Raw genomic sequence first — 23,872 nt, 5'->3', positions numbered from 1 at the left:
TGATGAGAACATAATAGAAAAACTGGTGGCACAACATGAGTTAGAAAATGGCAAATGATAGAGAAAGATATGTCAGGAACTAGAAAGTGACAGAACTGGCCACAGATGTTGTTTAATGATAGTTTATTTTGGGACAAAGGAGAGAGCTTCCTTTGCAGATTAAGGAATTATGGCTTTATTCGGAAGGAAGTAGGGATTCTGTTTACCTTTCACAACACAATAATGTCTCTTTTCTGGAAAATCATGTATGATTCTGGAATAAAATTACTGTCATTCATCTTCACCTTCCAAATTTTCACATCAAACTTTTATCCCACAGCACTTGAACCACAATTTCATTTTAAAAGAAAGCCTAAGATTATTCATAAAGAATTAAAATTTGTCTTTGCTTAAATATTTAATAGACACTTTTATGGAATTGAGCAGAAACAAGAAAACTAAAATACAGATAAAGATGGTCATCATAGCAGTATTATCTATAACAGTGAAAAATTAGAAATGCTTTATTAGGGGAATAGTTAAGCAAATTATGATAGCCCTGTACAGTGGGATATGATGCATCCATTTGTAAGATTTTGATAATATGTATAAAACTGGAAAAAAGTGCAACAAAATATTAATAATTATCTTCAAGTACAGGATTCTGGGATGTTTTTAAAATAAATTCCTCTATGAATTTATTTTTCAATTTTGACAAACTGATCATATATTAATTTGATAATCAGAATAAAAATTAAAGTATGGCAATATCTTTGGAATAGTCTATGGCAACTTTCAGAACTTTGAAGAGGACATTGGTCACCAGCACAGGTGTATTCTAGTCACCTAATCATCTAATCCCTAGACTTGTGTTTGGCTAATGTTATCTCTAAATCTTTATGAAAAAGAAAAGTTATATCCTATGGCCCCATTTTGGTCTTCTGGTTGGAGGCTAATGTGAGGATCTGATTTATCCTTACACCTCGGAATCTAGAACTGTGCTTGACGTATTGTAGATATCAAGACATCACTATTTATTGCACACAAGATCTGGTCAAAACATTTGTTCCTGTCACAAATAATGTATGGTTAATCTCAGAATTTTGGCCATATTTTTCTTGGGGTTTTTCCCTATCACATATTAAGTGTATCTCTTTTTGTTCTATCATATGCATTTGGCTGAAATTTCCCTGTATGTGTGTGACGGGGTTGGGGGTGGGTCCCAGCTATACTCTTTACTGACTTCATGGCCGTGGACAGTAAATTATGTTCTTTTATCTTTATTTTTTTTCAAAGGATTGGCTTTAGGGTTAAGCTAAAAATTATATGTAGAAATACCTAAGAGTGGAACAACAGAAGTAGTAAGTAAAGATTACTTGAGCTTGAGTCGACTGCTGCTTGGTAAACATGATTGACTGCAAGTTGTTTTGAAGAATCTCTGAGCTGGGGAAAAGACAGACTTAGCATTTATTATTGCAGTCAACAATAATAAGAGGTGGGGATGTAGTTCTGACTACCCTTAGTATCAGGAAAAAAGTCATAATTTCTTACAGGATCTACCATCTGCCTCCCAAGCATGTCAGCACAGTAAGAAGCAATATATCACTTTTGAGAGGCAGGTGCAATCTCGAATTTAAAGGGACATTTCTAGTGTTGGTTAATTCCTGACAGTTCAGGAAGTGCCAGGAATGGACACTAAAACCTGGATACATTTACAAAGTAATTTTCTCAGCATATTCTGCAAATGTTTCATTGTCCATATTAAAATGCTATGAAGGCAGAAAAAAAGGGAGATTAATATACATGTATCTCAAGGCCACAAATTGTGGGTAATATCAATTCTAACAATGCCTCTTGGGAAATGAGCCCCAGAAACCCAGGCGCATAGGAGAGTGAGTCCTCTGCTTTAGATTTTCTGTGGTTTATAGAGACATCACCATCTAGTGGACAGAGCAAGAATTTAGGAATAGGAAGATGAGCTTTAACATTTCATTTTCTTCATCTGTAAAATGTGATTAGTCACATTTCTTAAACGAAGGTAAACTTTATATCAAGTAAATTACATACACCATGTATGTATTATATCATGATATTATATATGTTTAAATAACCCTCACATTGCATTAGAAAGCTGAAGTTTAGGGAAATGAAGCAACTTGCCCAGTATTACACACTTCTAAGTGATAACGTTGGACTTGCAGTCACGTCTCATGGACATTCAAATCACAAGAGAACACTCTTTATTCCACGTTGCCACACACGTGGTGAATACCAGATGCAAAGAATGCAGTGGCCTGGCTGCTTAGAGCTGGGATTGAGTTTTGGCTCTGATGCTTACCAGCTGGGTGGTCTTGCACAATTCATTTAATTTCTGTAACCTTTGAGGTTATTCCTAGATAAAAAGTAAATATCAAACAAGATAATCTGTTTAAGTACTTTATAGATTCTAAATGTTTTACTTTATCATGACAACTGTAGTCATCTCTATTTTGGATTCTTTGACTCTTTGGTTGAGAAGCTCCACCACCTAAAACTACCTCTACCAGAACAATCACCAGAACATTAGAATGAGAACTGAACCATGAACTTATTGAATCCCTTGCCCGCAAAAGATTAGCACCCTTTTTCTGGCCATTAATGAGAACCTAAAATTATTTTGCAATATTTTAAGTGTGTGACTGGGGGCTTGGCTTTTATTTTTTAAGATCTATAGAATGTTTAAACTCTTAACCAATCCCTTTCTTTCTTCTATTCTCCAGACTACATCATTTTAGATAATCGTTAATGACTAAACAAAGATGTGCTATAGATTTATACATTCAAGGCCTCAGAAAGCACCCTGTAGACATTCTCTGGGATGAAAGAAAAAATAAAAGGAATACTTCACTGGGACCAGTGACTTCAGTAGTGAAAAAGACAGTTTTTTGTGACACAGAGATAAAGAACAAGGTAGTTTAGAATCCAACAGTAGTGAGAAGAAAGACAATGTTAAATACAAATCCCCTAAGTTCAAATACAAGATCTTCCTTTCCTTGGCTGTGTGACTTTTGATAAGTTATATAGTCTCTCTGTGCCTCAGTGTCTTCATCTATAAAATAGAGTTACCTACTTCATAGGTTTGCTATAAGGTTTAAGTGTAGTCATATGTGTAAGGTACTTAGAACAGAGACTGATGACTGGTAGGTGTTATGGAAGTGTTGGCTATTTTCTTCTTGGTTCTGCCAAAACTTCATATGTGGTGTGTGTCATCCTGTATTTTGATTTCTCATCATTGTTGTCATTTGCTCTTCTGTTTTTCTCACAAAACTATGATTTTCCGAAATGGAATGGAACACCATGGCCCAAGATTGAAATCTGTCCTACAGACTACTCTTATAATCCATGATCTGAGCATGATTTTTTTACCTTTTAAAAATATTGTTATACATAAGTAAGAATATGCAAAAGAGACCATATGTGGTTCACAAAGCCTAAAATATTTAACATGTGGCTCTTAATAGCAAAATATGTCAAAACTTGTTCTAGAGAAAGAGACCATATTTCATTGACTTTTACACTCAATATGTGTTTGATAAAGCAAAAAAAAAATGGATAAAGAATAGAAAGGCTGGAAGATGTCCAAGAAAAATGCATGTAAACACTGTGGAAGGAGCAATTAATTCTGTTCTTGCACATCAAGGGAGGATTCTAGTAGATCTTAAAAGATGGTGGTAATCTCAATGAATGAAGATGTTTTGATACATTGTGGTTTGGAACTCAGAAGTATTTCACAGAGGTTATTGAAATATATAATGACAATTTTATAAATTTAGTAAATCCAAATATTCTCTAGGTTCAGCAGGGTCAAATCTTAGGTAAGAAAAATATCTCTTGGGTCTCGTTATTGTCCTGTAGGGTAGAAACTATTGCTCTATTTTTTATAGAAGAAGAAACTGAGGCTCAGGAGTTTGAGTCACTCATGGTTTCATAACTCACAAATGGCAGGATCGAGACTCACAATCAGATGTGACCAACCAAACTATCTCCATCCTCATTTATCCACTATATAGCTCACCTTTGAAGGTGAGATCTCATAACCTTGTCTGGCTCGGTACCCTCCCTCTGATTAGGAGGACTGTTAAACAGACATGACTCTGGCTTAAAGGGTCAACATCAATCATGCTCTGGACCTAGAACTAGTAAGTAGAACTTAGCCCTGAACTAGTTAGACAATTTGTGTTTTTGCTCCAGTCACAACTTCCTTGTCCTCTTTCTATAATGCTCCACATAGCATCCATTCCCTAGTACCTGCCTTGAATGACTTTCCGGGACCCCAGGTCCTCAGCAGCTGGTGTGGTAAGTTTCCAGGCACAATTCTGGGTCTGTAGTGCCATCTGTGAGGCCACTGCTCATGATTTGATCTCATCTTACTGCCAAGAGTCTTCTCTTTTAGATCTGGATCTCTGCCTCAAGTCTATTGCCAGTGTTCATTTAATTCTGACTCCCTACATCTGCCAGAAACAGTGCTTTTAACAGTTTTCTTATTGAAGCATTGCCTTTTATTTTTCTATTGCCTACTCTGTCCCTAAGAATATATCTGTTATCTCATTCTTCTTTGTCTTGACCATTTTACTGCATATAGTCCTCATTGGTGACAATGCAATGGAGGATTAAGCAAAAGCAACAAAGGATGATGTTTCTGATTGTGTAAATAAATCACTGTTAATATTTCATGTTGTGTGGTGTTTCTTTGCGGTGAGTAAATGTGTGTGTGTGTGCATGTGTGTGTGTATATATATATGTGTGTGTATGAGCATGTGTGTATGTGATCTTGCTCTGTGATGGGGAGCCCCATCTATCTTGGTTCAAAGAATGCTTCATTTCACAGTAATGTTTTTTATGGCACTTCTAGGACAAAGTAAATGTCTAAAATTTTCATTTATAAAATAGTTACATAATTATTAAATATATTAACTTCTAAAGAGTCAATAATGTGTGCAAAGTATATAGCAATTTGAAAAATAATGCACATAAATAAAAACAAAAAATAATATTTTAATTTGGTTTATAAATAATCACAATTATTCATTCACTAATAGGATCTATCTGCTAACACTGCATAGTTTCATAATACTGGAAATAAAATTGGATACCACCACCCTAATTTCCTGTTTCATGTTGGTTACGAACAGCTTGCTTTTAATCATAACAGCTATTAAAAACCCAAATTTATAAACGTATGTCATTATCAAGAGGAATGTAACAAGGACTATTGTGGAAAATGTGAACTACCTTGAGCTAGTAGTTTATGTAGTATTTAACAGATTTTGACTATGACTGTATTTCTCTAAAAAACGCACAATATCCTGCAGTACTGAGAGTCTGCTGTGGTAGTTCAGGTAACTTTTTCCCTTAGTCAGGGCCTCACTCTATCGCCCATGCTAGAGTGCGATCAGAGCTCACTGCAACCTCTACCTCCAACCTCCAGGGCTTAAGTGATAATAGCTGGGACTACAGGTGTGTGTCACCACTCCTGGCTTTTTTTTTTTTTTAATTATCATTTTAGTAGAGAGGAGGTCTCACTAAAGTTGCCTAGGCTGGTCTTGAACTCCTGAGCTCAAGTGATTCCCTCACCTCGGCCTCCAACAGTTCTGGGATTACAGGCAGGAACCACCATGCTCAGCCTCAGGTAACTTTTAAAAACGGTTAAAATGGTTATATGGGATTTTGAAATTTGCTATTGTTACTATGGCACATAATATTAAAAACATTCAAAAAACCATTTTATTGTCTCATTTTAAAAATGAATCTTGTTCAGTGATGTAAATTTTTAAAGAATACTGAGTATTAACAGATGCCCTATGCCCTCTTGGCTGTATAACCTACCAACATTTGTATGCCCTGATTGAGATAATATGGTTTCACAATGTTTGAACCCTGCTTTTGTTCACTTAGTGAGATAATATGGTTTCACAATGTTTGAACCCTGCTTTTGTTCATCCTAGCTCGCTTTTGCTTCTAACCAGCAAGAAGTAACAGGGACAGGATTTGCCCTCTAGCCCAAAGGTACAGAAAAAATAAACAAAACTAATATGGGGCAGTTTGTTTTCAAAACACTGAACATAAAGCAAGATAAAAGAATAGTGATCAATGAGAAATAGAAAACATGAGTTGAACCCTATGATTTTTCCATATTCCTGGCCTTTAAGAAATCTCTAGTACATGACCTCGGGAGAGGAAACTGTGATAGAGCTGAGAGCCTACGAAAGCAAAGGTGGCTACAGTTTACAGGACAGAATATCAGAAAAGTGCTGACGAGTTGATGGGTGCAGCACACCAACATGGCACAAGTATACATATGTAACAAACCTGCACGTTATGCACATGTACCCTAGAACTTAAAGTATAATAATAAAAAAAAAATTTCCATTAACTTTTAGGAATGGATAACTAATTATTTAAAAAGTAAATAAAAAAATCAAATTCAAAAAAAAAAAAAAAAGAGATAATGGCAGCCCTTCTGAAGAGGGTCCCATTCTGCAGAAAATTGGTCAGAGCATGTGTATGACAAAACTATCTGAGGCTGGAGAAAGGCTGTTCAAAGGGTAATTGAGAAGAGTGCCTGACACTCACACTAGACTAGGAATACTGCCTATTCTCACCAGTCACATTGGAAAAATTTATAGTTCATATAGAATTGGATAAAGTACTCAGGAAGTTTCATCTCAGTAGTAGGAAACATTAGCCTTAGTTTGAGCACTAAGGCCCTCCTAACATGTGATGTAAACAAATCCAAAAGTACCAAAAGTTTCAAAGTAACTTACCCACATTATAGTACAAAACTCAAGATTATGTATAAGGCTACATACAATATAGAACCAATATAGTTGGATCTTGCTTTTCTGAAGTTCCAATCTGACAATCTCTGCCTTTTACTTGAGGTATTCAGAACATTTATATTTAATGTGATAATTTATATAGTTAGATTAGGTCTATCAATAATTTTGCTGTTTGTTTTCTATTTTCTCCATTTTTCTCTTTGTTATATTTTTCTTTTTTACCTTGTTTTAGATTATTCTTATTTCACTTTGTCATATTTGTTGGCATATTAGTTATATAACGATTAAACTACCCACCTAAACATATGTTCCTCATTGGCAGCCAGGTGGTGAGTGATTCAGCTCAAAACTCATCTTAGCTGCCACTTTCATGAATCACTACTGAAACCAAATAGCTCCTGTTAGATTTCTCAGAAGGCAAATTCTGAGGTAGGCCAACGTTCCTGGAAGCTGTGTCAGCAAATTTTTTTTTTATTGAAGGCAGATGTGGGCCACATATGACAGTGCCTACAACAATATTTTAAATGAGAACTTCTCAATCTATTTATTTATATGACTTACCTTTCCTTTCTCATGATTTTTACCTATTTATTTATCTATGTTATTTTCTTGGTGAATTTCTCTTTAATGCCTCATAATTTACTTCTTCTCTCAGACTAGAGAAGTGTCCCAGAAGTATCTAATTACTTTCTTTTTTTTACTTAAAAAATTGTGGATACATTTTTGACTTACCAAATTTTTTTATATTCACCTTAATTTGCTTCCGATTATTTCTATTACTTTTTGTTTAAATGTTTTATTCATCTTGTTCACGTTTTGGAATATAACTGTTTTTAAGTCCTTTGAAGATAGTCCTATTTTTTCATTTCCTCAGAAGTATTTATTTGTCTTGGGTTTGTTGAAATTTATGGGCCTCATAAATTTTGAAATTTTATTTCAACTTGAGGGAAGAGGGTAGTATTAACTTTTAATTTTAACTTTGTACTTACTTCTGCATGTAGTGGTTTTATGCTTTTCACCTTTTCATTGATTTCCTCAGTTGAGTACTAGATGTCTTATTGGTAGCTTTAGCTTTGTTTCACAGCATTGCAGGTAACTACTGCTCTTTAACAAACCACTTTAATATTTGGTAGCCTAAACAACAATCATTTATTTGCTCCTGATTCTCCAGTTCTAACCTGGCTGTTGCTTATTTTTGCTCTTGTGATATAAGCTAAAGATATGTATTTGCATCCAGCAAGGAGCATAGTGGAGCCTTCCCAGCTGGAACAACCAAGGAGGTTGTTCACTACGTGTCTGACAGTGGGACCGGCTATCAGTGGGAGCACTCTGGTTCTCCTCTAGGTAGCCTCGTGGAGACTACTGTGTGAACTTTAGCAATCCACCCAAGTTTGCTTACATTATAGAAGAAGGAAGAGAAAGAGTTGTTGGTAATTATCTTTAAAGATAATTTACCACACAGAGGAATGCAATATAATTAACCGAGTCAATACACCTTCAGCAATTTTGTGATCATAGGAATGTTGTTTTACTTCCCTACAACCCCAGACAACCAACCCATTATTGTCTACTCTTGGACAGAGGTTTCAGCAATTATCAGTATCTTTTTCTAGCTACTTTAGGCCCCTATGTCACACAGCAATCCTATCTCTGGTCTTTTATCATGTAGAACTGTTTTGAATCCTTGTTACTCTCTGTATTGCAGGGTGAGGGTTCATCACATTCTCTTATATTGCCCAGAAGTCCAAGAAGGGTTCTAATAATTAGAAAGGAACATAAAGGGATCTATGTAAGATACTGAGTCATCAACTATTGATAGCATTCATGCAGAATTATACAACTATGTTTTGGGCCTTCTTGTCTAGAAATAAGAGCTAAGGCTAGGTAACTTTTTAGTTTTCTGTTATTTTATTTTGTCTAACATTCAGATATATTTTTATTTTTCTAAAAACATAACATTGATTTGAAGAAAATTATATTAAAAACAGGGCTTAGAGGAAGAAAGTCTGGAAACTTTCCCATTTTACCCTTCATGGCTGAGAAAATTCGATATAGACATCTGCAGTGGTCTGTGGTTGTCACAGGCTGTGCCAGTCCCACTTTGAATGTGCTCTGTGTCACGTCTGGCTTGATTTGTGAATGAATGTTCCTATTAGCAATGTAAAACGCTCAATTTTGACTATAAGTGGGACAGACAAAAGAACACAAATCATGAAGCTCTTTAGTGTTCATTGACATAAAGGCTCACTGCAGATAATTACTTTCACCTTCACTCTTGTCTGAGAAATATGTCAGATGCCCTTTGACATGTCTATGTCCTATGTAGAAACAAGTCTACACTTCTGGCATTTTAATAGCATCATTTTCCTCAAATGAACATTTTATGTAGACTCATAATACATTAGCGGTAGAAAGGATTTTGAATATCACTTACTATAAAGCGTTCATCTCACAAATGGGGTTATGTTGCTTAGTTGAGAGGTTATCCAGGTCCTTTATGGCAATGGTAGAGAATTATAATAATGACGATGATGGCAATTCTCATTACTGAGCATTTGGTACGTCCCAGACAGTGTACTCTCAATGGTTAAGAAAAATTAACTCTGAATACTTACCATAAACCTCTTAGGCTAACCGCATTTCACATGAAGAAACTGAGGCTTGAATAGAATAATATACCAAAGGTTATAGTTGTCAAGCAGCTCTGGGGTTCAGTGAGACCTCATATGTAGAGAGAGTGTGGTTCTGCTAGCTAAAAAAAAACATGGAGATGCAGATATATTAAAGGCCCAGTGTAGAACAAGGAGACCACTGGCTTTGGATCCAGCCTGGGAGACAGAGAGAGGTTCTGTCTCAAAATAAACAAATAAATAAATAAATAGTCCAGTCGCAGTGACTTATGCCTGTAATCCCAGCACTTTGGGAGGTGGGTGGATCACCTGAGGTCAGGGGTTCTAGACCAGCCTGGCCAACATGGTGAAATCCTGTCTCTACTAAAAATACAAAATTTAGCTAGGCATGGTAGCAGGTGCCTGAAGTCCCGGCTACTCAGGAGGCTGGAGGAGGAGAATTGCTTGAACTCGGGAGGCGGAGGTTGCAGTGAGCCAAGATTGCGCCACTGCACTCCAGCCTGGGTGACGGAGTGAGACTCCATCTCAAAAAATGTATATAAATAATTAAATAAATACATACATAAATAAATATCAATCCTCAACAACATGTCCCCTTTATATGAAGTCCAAAAATCTCCAAGTTTACCTACACTCATCCAATATGAGGAAAATGTGACCGAAGCAACATCAAAGAAGGTGACTTGTTTTCACGCAATTAAAAGTATTTATTTTGAAAAAAAAAAAAAAAAAATCCCAGAAGCATAATCAATGTGAACTCACGTGCAAGGTTCTTCCCAGAATATTTTAAGAAACCCACATGAGACGCCAAGTGCAGTGGCTCACGCCTGTAATCCCAGCACTTTGGGAGGCCGAGGCAGGCAGATCACGAGGTCAGGAGATCGAGACCATATTGGCTAACACAGTGAAACCCCGTCTCTACTGAAAAAAAAAAAAAGAAAAGAATTAGCCAGGCGTGGTGGCGGGCACCTGTAGTCCCAGCTACTTGGGAGGCTGAGGCAGGAGAATGGCGTGAACCCAGGAGGCGGAGCTTGCAGTGAACTGAGATTGCACCACTGCACTCACTCCAGCCTGGGCGACAGAGCGAGACTCCATCTAAAAAAAAAAAAAAAAGAAAAAAGAAACCACACAAGAAGCCCTGAAGTGAACCTTCACCATCTTGCGATACATCATCTACTCCTGTCCACATGAAACTTACCTTGCTTGATTGGGCCAGATTTGCATAAGGACAACATAAATAGTAAACCCATTTGGCAGCTTTGACCTTTGAGGAAACGTAGTAACACAAAGAGGGAAGCTTTATGCTCTGTTTCGCAGACATAAGAAATTATACTGATGTCATCTCTGCCATCTCATATAAGCTAGACAGTGTGCATATTCAAGCTAGTTCCAGTACATTCATTTAAACAACATTCATATAAGATCAAAACAAAGTAAGACATCCCATCTTCCCCTGCAAGGTTGTCTAATCTTTCCATAATTTGGGTCACTTTTGACCCCATCATCACTGATGGGGTATTGGGAAAGGGATCAGCCCATTATGTCAGCTTTTGTCCCCAGTCCAGACAAGGTTTGTTCTCAGAGGTATCATTCTTGTAACATCTTGGCATCTTTTACTTTTATGTACCCGCTTATGAACACAAGAGTTTCTGGGCTCTTCTCAACAGCTTGGCACCAGAAATAATGCTTAACCTTTCTCTCATTTCTAGAATGAATAGATGAGAAAAGATCCAAAATTACATGCCTCCTAAATATCAATTAGGGGAAAAGTGAATGCATGACTTTCCAAGACAAGTGAAGGTCGAGTTATAACAGCATTATCCTATTTAATAAAAAGAAAATGAAGGGTGACAGAGGGCTCTGACACTGTATCAAACTGAAGACCATAGGGAGGGCTAAAAAGCTAAAGAAGCTGTGATTTTACATATCGATGCTTAAGAGAGGAGGGCAATACATTTTCCTTCATTTTGAAAGAAATGGTGATTAGCAAAGGGAGGTATACTGAAAAGAGGTTTGAATAGAAGGTAAGAAATTATGGCTTCTAATCTCAATCGTGTAACAAGCTGGGTAATGATATGGCTTGGATGTTTGTAATCCTCAGTGTTACAGGTGGGGCATGGTAGGAGGTGTCTAGATCATGGGGGTTGATCCCTCATTAATGGCTAAGCACCAGCCCCTTGGTGATGAGTTCTTGCTCAGAGTTTATGTTAGATATGGCTAAATTTAAAAGCATGTGGCACCTCCCCTCTCTCTTGCTTCCTCTCTCTCTATGTGATATGCCTGCTCCCACTTTGCTTTCCGTCATAATTGTAAGCTTTCTGCAGCCTCACCAAAAGCACATGCTAGAGCTATGCTTGTACAACCTGCAGAAACATGAGCCAATTAAACCCCTTTTCTTTATAAATTATGCAGCCTCAGGTATTCCTCTATATCAATGCAAGAACAGATTAACTCAGGTAATAATGGGAAAATCACCATCCTCTATTTGTGTTAGAATAGTTGTTTATGAAATGGGGTTTTTACTAAGCAATATTTAAGGAGATAAAAGATAGGGACATCAAAACTAAAAACAAGAACACTAGTATTGCATGAGTAGAGGGTGTAGGAATAGACGAAGGAACTATCTTAAAGCAAGTCCCAAAGGTTCCAAGAAAGTAATATTATCTTGCCACATAAATACATTTTCTCTAAAATGTATCAAACGCTCCAGACAGGCCACTTTTGCTAAGTTCTCACAGGGACCTGAGGGAATCTGAAGTCAGTCTCAACTCGCCACTATGCTCTGAATAACCATAAATAAGTTATAACAACTATTGTGTCTTCAATTTCCCCAAAATGAACATCTCAGACTTGCTGACCCTCAAATTCATCTTTAAGAACTAGCCAGAAAATGACAATAGAGCTGATAAAATCTGTGTTTCTTCAGTTTTCATTCAGACTTCAAATATATTATTGTGGGATAATACAGAATTTCCTGATGCCAGGAAATTAATGTGTCTATGAGTTTATGGGGAGAGAAAAATGGATGGTTTGAGTTTGGTACTTTTCCTGGACTCTGTCATATAAGTCTCATCTCTTGGCTGATTTTGATCTGCATTCTTTCTCTGTAATAAACTATACCTGTGACTATAATAACTTTCAGCAAAATCTGTGAATCTTTCTAGGAAATTATAGAACCTAGGATAGTTTGAGGAACCATCAGAACTTGCAATTGGTGTCAGAAGTGAGAGCGGTCTCATGTAGACTCTGCTGCTTAACTTTGCGGTTGGCTACAATTCCTGCAGGGTCAAAACTCTGCTTCAAGGAACTAACTATATTATAACACAGCTTGGAGAATTCTATGCCTAAGGGCATCATAAGAAAAAAATATATACACACACAATCGAGAGCTTGGTAGAGAACACCATCAAGTGGTGGAAGCTACTAGCTCCATGATCCAGGCAAAACAGCAGACCAGCCAGAAGTCTAACAGAGAGAAGCAAGGAAAGAGAAAGCTAAGAAAAGCTCTTCTGGGTTGAGAGTCTACACTGGAGGTCAGAAAGTTTGTGCACACATGTTAGGCTGCACAGATTCAGGAGGAATCCTTGTAAAATACGGAGCAGACTTAAGTGCTTCCCCAAGCCACACATATAGACTCCAATCAACGCAGGTCAGAAGCCTCAATGGCACAATCCCTGACCGAACACTAAGTGAACAATTGGCTACTCTGGCCCAGGGAGGCCTCCTAAGGACACAAGTATAAAAATAAAATCACACTTATCCTTGGATGTCTGGAAGGACAATGGGCATAATAACTTTATTCTGTCACAAGTGATTGGCAAAGGAAATGGCAAGTTACTCATAAGTTTCTGGCTTAATGTGAGATAAAAACTGTTAACCCCTGAACTGTGATAATAGTCTTGAGCTACACACACATCCAATAACTAAGATGTCAAATGAAAGACAAGTGTTGATGAAGAAGTGTAGAAATTGGAACACTTATGCACTGCTGGTGGGAATGTAAAATTGTGCAGCTGCTTTGAAACCAGTTCAGTAGTTTCTCAAAATGTCAAACATAGAGTTACCATCAGGTCCAGCAATTCCATTCCTAGGTATATACCTACCCAGTAGAAATGAAAACATACCTTCCTACAAAAAAATTACATATGAATGTTCAAAGCAACACTATTCACAATAGCCAGCAAGTAGAAATAACTCACATGGCCATCAGTGATGTATGGTTAAATACAATGTGACATATTCGTACAATGGAATATCATGTGACAATAAAAAAGCCAGTCACAAAACACTATATGTTATAGAATTCTAGTCCTATGAAGGGTCTGGGATTGTCACATCTGGAGACACTGGAAATAGAACACTGGTTTCCAGGGGCAAAGTTAAGAGTTTGGGAATGAAGGGTAATAGTAAGTTAATACTAATTAATATAAGGGTTTCTTTTCTTATTTTTTTCTTCCTTCCTTCCTTTATCCCTCTCTCCCTCCCTCCCTCTCTCTCTTCTTCCCTCCCTCTCTCCTTTCCTTCCTTCCTTCTTTTCTTTCTTTCCTTTTTTTCTATTTTTCTTTATCCGTCTCTTTCTCTCCTTCTCCCTCCCTTCCTTCTTTCCTTTCTTAATGATATCCAAGAGACAAGGAAACAAATGCAGTTAAATGAGGATAAGAGAGACAAAGAGCAGGTTTGTGCTGAAGGGTAAAATGTACCCATATATCCAAAGGGAGACTTTAAAAATAATAGAAATATTTAGGAACTTAAGGGGCAATTGTTCATGGATTTTTTTTTCTGCCATGAGTGATGAAAATTGTTTCCTCATCTTTCTTATGGAATGTACAGAGAACTATTTTTTGCTCATTGATATAGCCATTTTTCTTCTTTTTTTGTGTTGCCTGTAAAATTATTCAGTCTAATTTTAAAGTTTTGTGGCAAAAAATATTATCTATCCACCATGGAGAGCCACAGTATGGTTTATATCACATCAAATAATAACAGAGTGCCTAACACTCAGAACTGTGTGGCAATACATCTAAGTGCTGCAAGGTAGTCAAGAAGACACTAAAGAACTGTCTCTTAAAAAGCTGCAACAAATATATATTAGATCCATTAGGTGATTTTAATTTCAAAATGATTCTAATTGCTGTAAATCCTAACCCTCAAGGTGACAGTATTAGGAGGTAGGGTTTTGGGAAGGTATTAGGTTATGAGGGTGGAGTCTTCCCAATTGAGATTAGTGCCTGTATTAGTCTGTTTTCACACAGCTGATAAAAACATACTTGAGACTGAGCAATTTACAAAATAAAGAGGTTTAATGGACTTACAATCATGGTGGAAGGCAAGGAAGAGTAAGTCACATCTTATAGGGATGGCAGCAGGCAGAGAGAGCTTGTGCATGGAAACTCCTGTTTTTACAACCCTCAGATCTTGTGAGACTCATTCACTATCAAGAGAACAGTGCAGGAAAAACCCTCCCCCATAATTCAATCACCTCCCACTGGGTTCCTCCCATGATACACAGGAATGGTGGGAGTTAAAATTCAAGATGAGATTAGGGTAGGGACACAGCCAAACCATATCAGTGCCCTTATCAAAGAGATCCCAGAGAGCTCCCTAACCCTTTCCATCATGTTACTACCACAGTAAGAAGGTGCTAGGAAACAGGACCTCAACAGACATTGAATCTGCTGGTGACTTCATCTTTAAACTTCTCAGCCTCTAGAACTGCAAAAAAACAAAAAGGTTATTGTCTATAAATTAACCAGTTTGTAGTACTTGCTACAGAATTGCAAACAGACTAAGACGTTATTTCTTAAACTCCAAGATAGTCCTTGTAAAACTAAAGCTTTGGCCTTTGACTATCATTACCTTGAGGAGAAAGACAGCACTTCATACATTTTAGTTCTATCTGGCCTCTCTTACTCATAGTGCTTTAGAGTATTTAAATATAATTTTGAATGACTGTTTGCAGGGGATTAGAAGTTGAATTGATGATCTACAACTATAGGATACTAGGCTTTTTCTAGAGTCTCCATGGTCTAGGAGATGTTATTTCAATTTGGAGAAATGTTGCCTTCCCTATTTTTCCAAGACCTGTACCTTATTTGATTCTAATCATTGCTCATCTGATTGAAATCCTATTATTTAACAATCTCACTATTCTCTCAATACAATGAAGAGCAAGGGAGAAAAATGGCCCTGGGGCTGACAGATAGTTGTTACAAAGTGGAAGTCTTCTGAAATTCACCTCACACAGCAGCCTAGGGGGTAGGGCACTGCCACAATTACTACTTGGTTTTGAGACTTTGGGGTAGTTTAGGATTATTCTAGAATATACTCTTACTGTTCAGATTGTGTAACCACAGCACATCCTGCTGTTTTAATCAGACCAAGGCCACAGTGTGAGTCGGACCCCTGAGTTGGGGTTAGCTGGTTTTATTTTTAATGCACTATGTCTAGCTCACTGAAGGATTTAGCAAACATCATGTGCTAAAATTTTTGAGTTTTTAGTTTACGAAAGAAAATGGGCAGCTCAGACATAGGATTATGTATGTACAATGAAGCCCAGGTGTCAGAAACACTTATGCAACCTATAAAACTCCCTGATCAGAGTTTCTTCCTCTAGCATCACTGAGAGTTCAGTTTGTGTTTACGCAAACGAGAAAACAAATCAGTAGTTAACAGGAACACTGCTGTGCTGACACATTAACATTCACTTTATAAGCAGAGGATGTCAATGAGTGCAGGTTAGCCCAGTGGGAACCCTGCCAGGCAGACGAATGTGCAGAGGGTTCCTCTCCTGCTGGGATGGCAAAAATAGATCCATCTTTGTCAGCCCAAATCAACACAAAAGTGGAGTGGCTTTGTGCATGTGGATTGATGTAATGTATTACATGCATATGGATGATTGGATATAAAGCTATGCATAAGTAGTAAAGATCCTAGCATTAGGCTAACTGTATGTATTAGTTTCCTGAGGTTGCTGTAACAAATTATCACAAACAGGGTGGCCTAAAACAATAGATGCTCATTCTCTCCTGTTAAAGGAAGCCAGAAGTGTGAATCGAGCAGGGTTGGTCCTTTCCAGAGACTCCGAGGGAAAAATTCTTCCAGGTCCCTCTCCTCCTAGCTTCTGGTGGCCACTGGCCATACCTAGCATCCTTTGCTCAAAGCAGTGTAATTTAAAACTTGGCCTCTGCTTACACATGGCTGTATTCCTTTTGTTTGTGTCTGTGTCCACATTTTTCTCTTCTAATAAGGACATCAGGTATTGGATTACATTCCACCCAAATCCAATATGACCTCATCTTGAATTAATTACATCTGTAAAAACTGTATTTCCAAAAAGCTTACCTTCACAGGCCCCTGGGTCTAAGACTTCACAACAACATTTATCCTAGAATCTGATCACCTTGAACACCTAATGAGGGCTGGTGAAAAAAGGGCTCACATTCTATGCCTGTGAAAGAGTAGCATGGAGGGGTAGTGTGTGAGGCATAAAGAAAGCACTGGGGCAGAGCTAGGAGGAGCCCAAAGAAGGGCTATATCTGCATGAGGCTAGCCCAAGGTTTGGCTGTCAGTTAATAAATCTGCATTAAATTTCACCCAAATCAGACACTGTGGTGTGTATCAGTAATACAATAGTGCACAAGATATACAGATCTCTGGTACCAAGTGGGATAGGAGAAGAGAGGCTGATTTCACGTATAGCATGGAGTCTGGTATGCACATTGTCTCTGGTCCATTTTCCCCTTTGATTTATGCTAAGACTCAAAGACAGTGAGCTAGGAGTGAAATCAGAAACAGTGAAATGTGAACATGCACAATGTGTAAAACATCAGAAGCAAAGGACAACAGTTTCCTAGGTTACAAAAGGCCAGGAAAGTTCTGATGCATTTTGCTTCAAACCAACATATAGGGAAAGCATGTTAGTAAAACCCCTGTGAGAATGAAACTCGCCAAGAGGCATTTGTGCAGGCTGGAAACAGCGCTGTATTACTTCCCTGTTGCTGCAGTAACACATTGCCACAAACAGTGGCTTAAAACATGCATTTAGTATCTTACAATTTTGGAGGTCAGAAGTCTGAAATAGTTCATGCAGGATAAAAAGAAGATGCTATCAGAGCTGTGGTCTGGATGCCCTAGAGGATAATCTATTCCTTGACTTTTCTAACTTCTAGGAGTGGCCCACATTCCTTGACTTGAGGCCACATCCCTTGGACTTCTGCCACTGTCATCACTTCTTATCTGGCTCTGCTTCTTCTGTCTCCCTCTTTCACTTATAAGGACCCTAGTAATCACAGTGGATATATCTAAATAATTTAGGATCATCCCGTCAGGATCATCTCAGAATTCTTACCTTTATCACATCTTGAAAATCCCCTTTTCCATGTAAACTAACATATGTATAGGTTTAGGGATTAGGATATGGACATCTTTGGGTGCCCCTTATTCTACCTACCAAAAGCACTCTCAGTCAACATTATCTGAAACCTGGAAAGCAGAGGCCTCAGCTGGACTGGTTGCCAAAATTAGCAATCATTTGATCAGGAAAGGCTCTGGACATTGGTCCCCTTTATCCTTGGAAGCCTCTTTGTGTTCAGATAAATATAATTTATAATCGATACTCATGGCTGGTATTGTTTATTGTGTGTGTAAGCTCCTGAGAGCGGAGTTAGGTGATGCTTCCATGCCCTCTCTTTAGCAACGTTCAACTCTAATCTTAGTGCAGGTGTCATGTTTAGTGTTCTGCATATACAGTCTATGCCCAGTTCAAATTTAATTCTGCCAAAATTCCCTGACACACTTACAAAATATAGGAATATATTGTGCATATCATGTGATTAATAATATATAAAAATGTTTATATTCAACATGAATGATACATTTATCATTGAAATTGTTATATATAATCTGTATAATAGATATATTTTATAAACATTGCAATTTATAATGTGAATATTGTTCTGATACGAATTTGAATACTATTATTTATATTAATATCTTTATAGAACTATATTAAATATATATAACATATATGTATATATTTTCTTAATATAGCTTTTTACATTCATTTCCTAGGATGATCAAACTGGATTGAACAGACAATAGTATAAAAAGAATAACAGACTTTACAGTAGGCTCTGAAGCACAATGTAAAATTTCAGACAAGAAGCATCATGCATTGAGAAATTGCTTTATATCTTATACTGCATTGCTTAATCATCTTCTAATTGTATGGGATGGTTAAATCATAATGATGTCCATTTTACATATGAGAAAACTGTAACTGAGAAGCCAGTGGCTTTTCTATGACCAGACAGTCAAGCATGTGTCAGAATATGAGCTGAATTCCAGATTTTCCGATTAATCCAACACTGTCATTTAACAGCACTCTAAACTTGGCGCATTTGTGCAACTGTGAATAGAGGTGCTGGTGATAATAGCTCATTCATAGAGACTGGTAAGGGTTAAAGTCATAAAATGAGATAATACATGTAAGATTTGATCAACTATAAAATATCATGCAATTTTTTGTTAGAGAGCTTGCTACTGAGTGGATATAATGCTGTGGTAAACTGGGTGGAACAAGCTATTCCATTTATAGAAGTTCAGAAAGGGATGATGTCAAAGTATTATGGAAGAGATTGTTACCAATGCAAAATAATCTGCTTTGATTAATTTAATTTCATACTCACAAATTTCTCATTTTGTTATTGATTCCATTGTAGAGTTGAAAAGCAAGAGTTCAGCAAGGATAAATAATCTTTTTTGATAGAGACTGGGTTCAAAATTAGAATGTCTCTAGAAGCTATATTATTTTGGCTATTCTCCACTCACTTTCAACAATGTGCATGTCCTCAGTGGGGAAAAGATGTATTTGCATTTATTAGCACTCTGGAGTACTCACCCATTATTTGAAGGGAGGCATGGTCCTGCAGGTAAAAAGGAGATGACCCCGTATTCAGATGATTGTAACATAAAATACTAATTATTTAAATAAATAAAGCCTTACCAAACTGACTTCCTAAGGCTCTCAACCATCTGTATTTCCGTTTTTTCCTGCAAGTGCAGTCTGGCTTTTCAAAATTCTGACAGTGGTTGCAGGGAAAGCTGGGAGTATTGAAAAGAGAAGAAAGTTCTTTTAAGGCCTCAGGGCAAGCTCTGAGTTCTCTAGATGGATTTGCTTCACATTCTTTGGTGAAACCTCTGTGCATATCAAAATCTCTTGCAAGACACCATTCACTGTCCTTTCAGATACGTAGTTTAGTGATGAATGTTGACCATTTCTCGACTTCTGTGTGCATATTTGCAACAAATTCAGATTTCCAACCTCTAAAATAACAAATACAGGTTTGCAAATTTTAATTTTTTTTTCTTGAGATAAAAGTATTATTTTTTAATCACTTGAGTTTACATTAAATTTTAATTTATTTAATTCCCAATAATCTGCCTGCCACAAGCACCTAGAATGCATTCTTTTCTGGTCTGGAACATAGATGCTTCCGCCACTTCTCCACCCAGGTGCTTTTTGTAACACCTACTCATTGTAAACGGTTACTCTGTTACCCCACTCAGAAAGTCTGCCCAGATGACCTTTTCTCCCAGAATGAGTTGGTTATGTTTTATTTTTACAGAGAACCCTGAGCTTATCTAAAACAGTGAGCAAAATGAGGGTGGAAAGTTTGTGTTTAAATCTCTAATGCCTCCCAATAGAATTTGAATCAAAGAGATAATTACTTTAAAAAATAAATCAATTAATTATCTGTAAACAAATGGAGAGCCAACAGAACAATCTACAACCCAAATGGAACATTGTCATGAACCACATGAGTTTTACACTGAAAAAAGTTGTCGTACTGACCTTAAACACTTAGGTAACACCCTTTTGGTGTGTTGGACTCTAGTTCTGTTCTCCAGTATTTCGAGTTTTCTTCCTCTGGGCATAGGGCCAGATTTTAGTTTGCCCATGCAGTCCAGTTTAGACATGACCAGGATACTTATTTAGGTCAAGGAAGTGCATGTGTCTCCTCTGGTCAAAATAATTTAAGAGCTAGTAAGTGATTCTCCATATTGCCTTTTCCTGTGATATGGAGCCATGTGATCTTCCAAATTGGTGAGACCATATCCAAGCCTGAACTCTGATTAAGTCAGATACAGAGTAAACTCCCATCCCTGCCAACCTGCAATGGCTTGTGAACAATAAACACATTTTTTATTACTTTAAGCCACTGAGATTTGGGGGTTATAGCAGCAAAAACTACTATTTTTCTGAATAACACGATTAATATTCTTTATGAAATTGACATTTTAATGTAGTCATCTTGGTGTAAATTGATAATCTTTCATTGTTCTTATTCATAGTGAAAGCCAGAAGATATTTGGATAATTCTGCTTCTTGGGCTGTTACACATTTTCCCACCCACCGCAGTAGCTCAATCCCGTAATCCCATCCCAGGACACTGGGAGGCAGAGGTGGTGTTGCAGGGCTTTTCCTCAGTTAGGATATAGACGGATCCTTATCACACAGCTGTGAAAATTTAGGCTTGCAGACAATTTGAAGTTTGAATAAGGCAAGGTTTCATTGGGTAAAAAAGAAGAGAAAGGGAAGCAGAGACCCTCCACAAAGCCAGAGTCCCTGCTGGTGCCCCGCCCACCTCGCAGTTTGAATCTCAGATTCCACATAGGAAGAAGAGGGGCCAGACTCCTCCCAGCTGCAAACAGTCGAAGTTCTGTGGCTCCACACCAATGTGTATTCTTCCCAGTGCACAGGCCAGCTAGAGTTTTGCCAGGAAGCCCTTCCCACCTGTGTGTCTCGGTGTGAGGATCACACGAGTCTGGGAGTTTGAGACCAGACGGAGAGGCATCGTCAGGCCCTGTATCTACAAAAAAATTCTGAAAAAAATTAGATGGGCCGGGCGCCATGGCTCATGCCTGTAATCCCAGCACATTAGGAGGCCAAAGTGGGTAGATAACCTGAGGTCAGGAATTCGAGAGCAGCCTGGCCAACATGGTGAAACCCCGTCTCTACTAAAAATACAAAAATTTCCTGGGTACGGTGGCGGGCGCCTGTAATCCCAGTTACTCGGGAGGCTGAGACAGGAGAATCGCTGGAACCTGGGAGGCAGAGGTTGCAGTGAGCTGAGATCACACCACTGCACTCCAGCCTGGGCAACAAAGAGTGAAACTCCATCTCAGAAACAAAAAACAAACAACAACAACAACAAAAAACGATGGGCATGGCGTACATCTGTAGTCCCAGCTACACGGGAGGCTGAGAATGGATGATGGCTTGACTGCAGGAGTTTGAGCCTGCAGTGAGGCAGAATGGTGCCACCACACTCCAGCCTGTGTAACAGAGGAAGCCTTTGCCTCTAAAAAATAAAAATACATATCCTCCCTCATCTGTGACCAAATGCACATGGGAGCTCATCTTGAGGTGTGCATTCTATAACAAAAGGAAGGTCCATTTCATTCACTTGAGATTTTTAAAAAATAATAGAAGGCTATGTTTATGTAGTGTACTGTACCTTGAAAAGTTTTGCTTGCTTTGGTTTATAATACTCTGTTAGAGACCATCAGAAGCTCAAATATCTGTGTTCTAAATGAGAAAGGAATAACCGTAACTGAATTTCATCACTTTGGTCATCTCAGCAATCAAGTAGCAAGAAGAAAAGTGGCCATTTCAATAATTAGAAGTGATGACTGGGTGTTGTACATTGTGCTTCACTGTGGATAATGAACTCCCCAGAACCCCCACCCCCAAATTTTCAATATATGTGGAATAGAAATTCTGCTAAAATCGTTAACATTGTTTAAGAAGAAAAATCTCATGAGCTGAGGGCCAAGGAATAGGTCAAATCTGTGATCTAGTTGTTGTTTAATGTTATTGTATTAGTCCGTTTTTACACTGCTACAAAGAGTTCTCAGAGACTGGGTAATTTATGAAGGAAAGAGGTTTAATTGACTCACAGTTCTGCATGGCCAGGGAAGCCTCAGAAAACAGAATCATGGAGGAGGGGAAGCAAGCATCTTCTTCACAAGGTTGCAGGAGAGAGAGAGAAGCAAGGAGGAACATCCAAACACTTATAAAACCATCAGATCTCACGAGAACTCACTCACTATCATGAGAATTGCCTGGAGAAACCGCCTCCATGATCCAATCACTTCCCTCCCTTGACAAGTAGGGATTTGCAGGTCCCTCCCTTGACACATGGGGGTTACAATTTGAGATGAGATTTGGATGAGGACACAGAACCAAACCATATCAGCTATTTTGGTGAAAATAGATATTTTGTTTAATACGCTTCTGAATTGCCTTTAAGACTTCTGCGCTTTCTCTCACTGACCCAGTAAAAACAAAGTAATACATATTTGGATCTACTTATTTTCCCCTTCCCACCAAAAATGGCTTCTTTTCTAATTTTCACTAAAAATTCCTCTAAAACAACGAAGTAGCATACAAACATGAAAAAACCTTCAAGTTTTGACATTGAAGAGGAAGTCCTAGAAGTAGTTACACTGACTGTGACAAAGTGTTTGACAGGAAAGAATCTGGCTGTAAAAACAAAAACACTAGGATGGCATAGTACAGAGGTAATTGTCTTCTGTGAAAGAACGCTGCCTCATGGTAATTATTGTGGTAATAATAGCTAGCATTTTTTATGTGTCAGTAACTAAGAACTAGATATGTTGATTAATTTAATACTCAACAGCATAAAATATTAGCCCATTTTACAGATTCACAAATCCAGACACTGAGGTAAGGTAAGTTGTTCAAGGTCATATGCATATGGCCAGTAAGTGCTGGAGCTTGGATTCAAATACAGACATAGAACCCATGCTCTTATTAGAGTAAAATTCATCAATAGATATTCATGATGATATTAAGAAATTATGACAACTTTAAAAAGTGTTCAGGGTAATATTTTGGAAGTTAGAAGGTATGCAACATTTTAGCTATGTTTCTATCTAGTATTTTTTGTTTGTTTGTTATTTAAACTGTAAGTACTTAGCTTTTTATACAACTCAATCTTTCACAGACATACATACACATATATGTACACACACATAAGTATATGTGTGTATATATACATGCATCTACACATATATGTGCTTTATAACTTTATTCTATATGTATATATGTGTGTATGTGTATATGTGTGTATACATACATATATTTATCTGTGTATATATATACACACACACGTATAAATTATATATACATATATGTATATATTTTATATATAAAGCATCAAATACATGTATTCAAGTATATGTATTTGAAATACATATGTGTATATCTATAGCCTCTGTGAAATATATATATATATATATATAAATATATATATATATTTCCCGCTCAGAGGCTATGTATAGACTAAGTTCAGAGACATTGAGAAATTTAAGGTCACAAAATCTCAGGGATTAGAAACAACAAAGTTTGTTCCTTGTTCA

Source organism: Macaca fascicularis, chromosome 5 (assembly GCF_037993035.2).
Source record: "Macaca fascicularis isolate 582-1 chromosome 5, T2T-MFA8v1.1".
Classification (NCBI taxonomy): domain Eukaryota; kingdom Metazoa; phylum Chordata; class Mammalia; order Primates; family Cercopithecidae; genus Macaca; species Macaca fascicularis.
Note: the sequence above shows the minus strand (reverse complement) of the source record.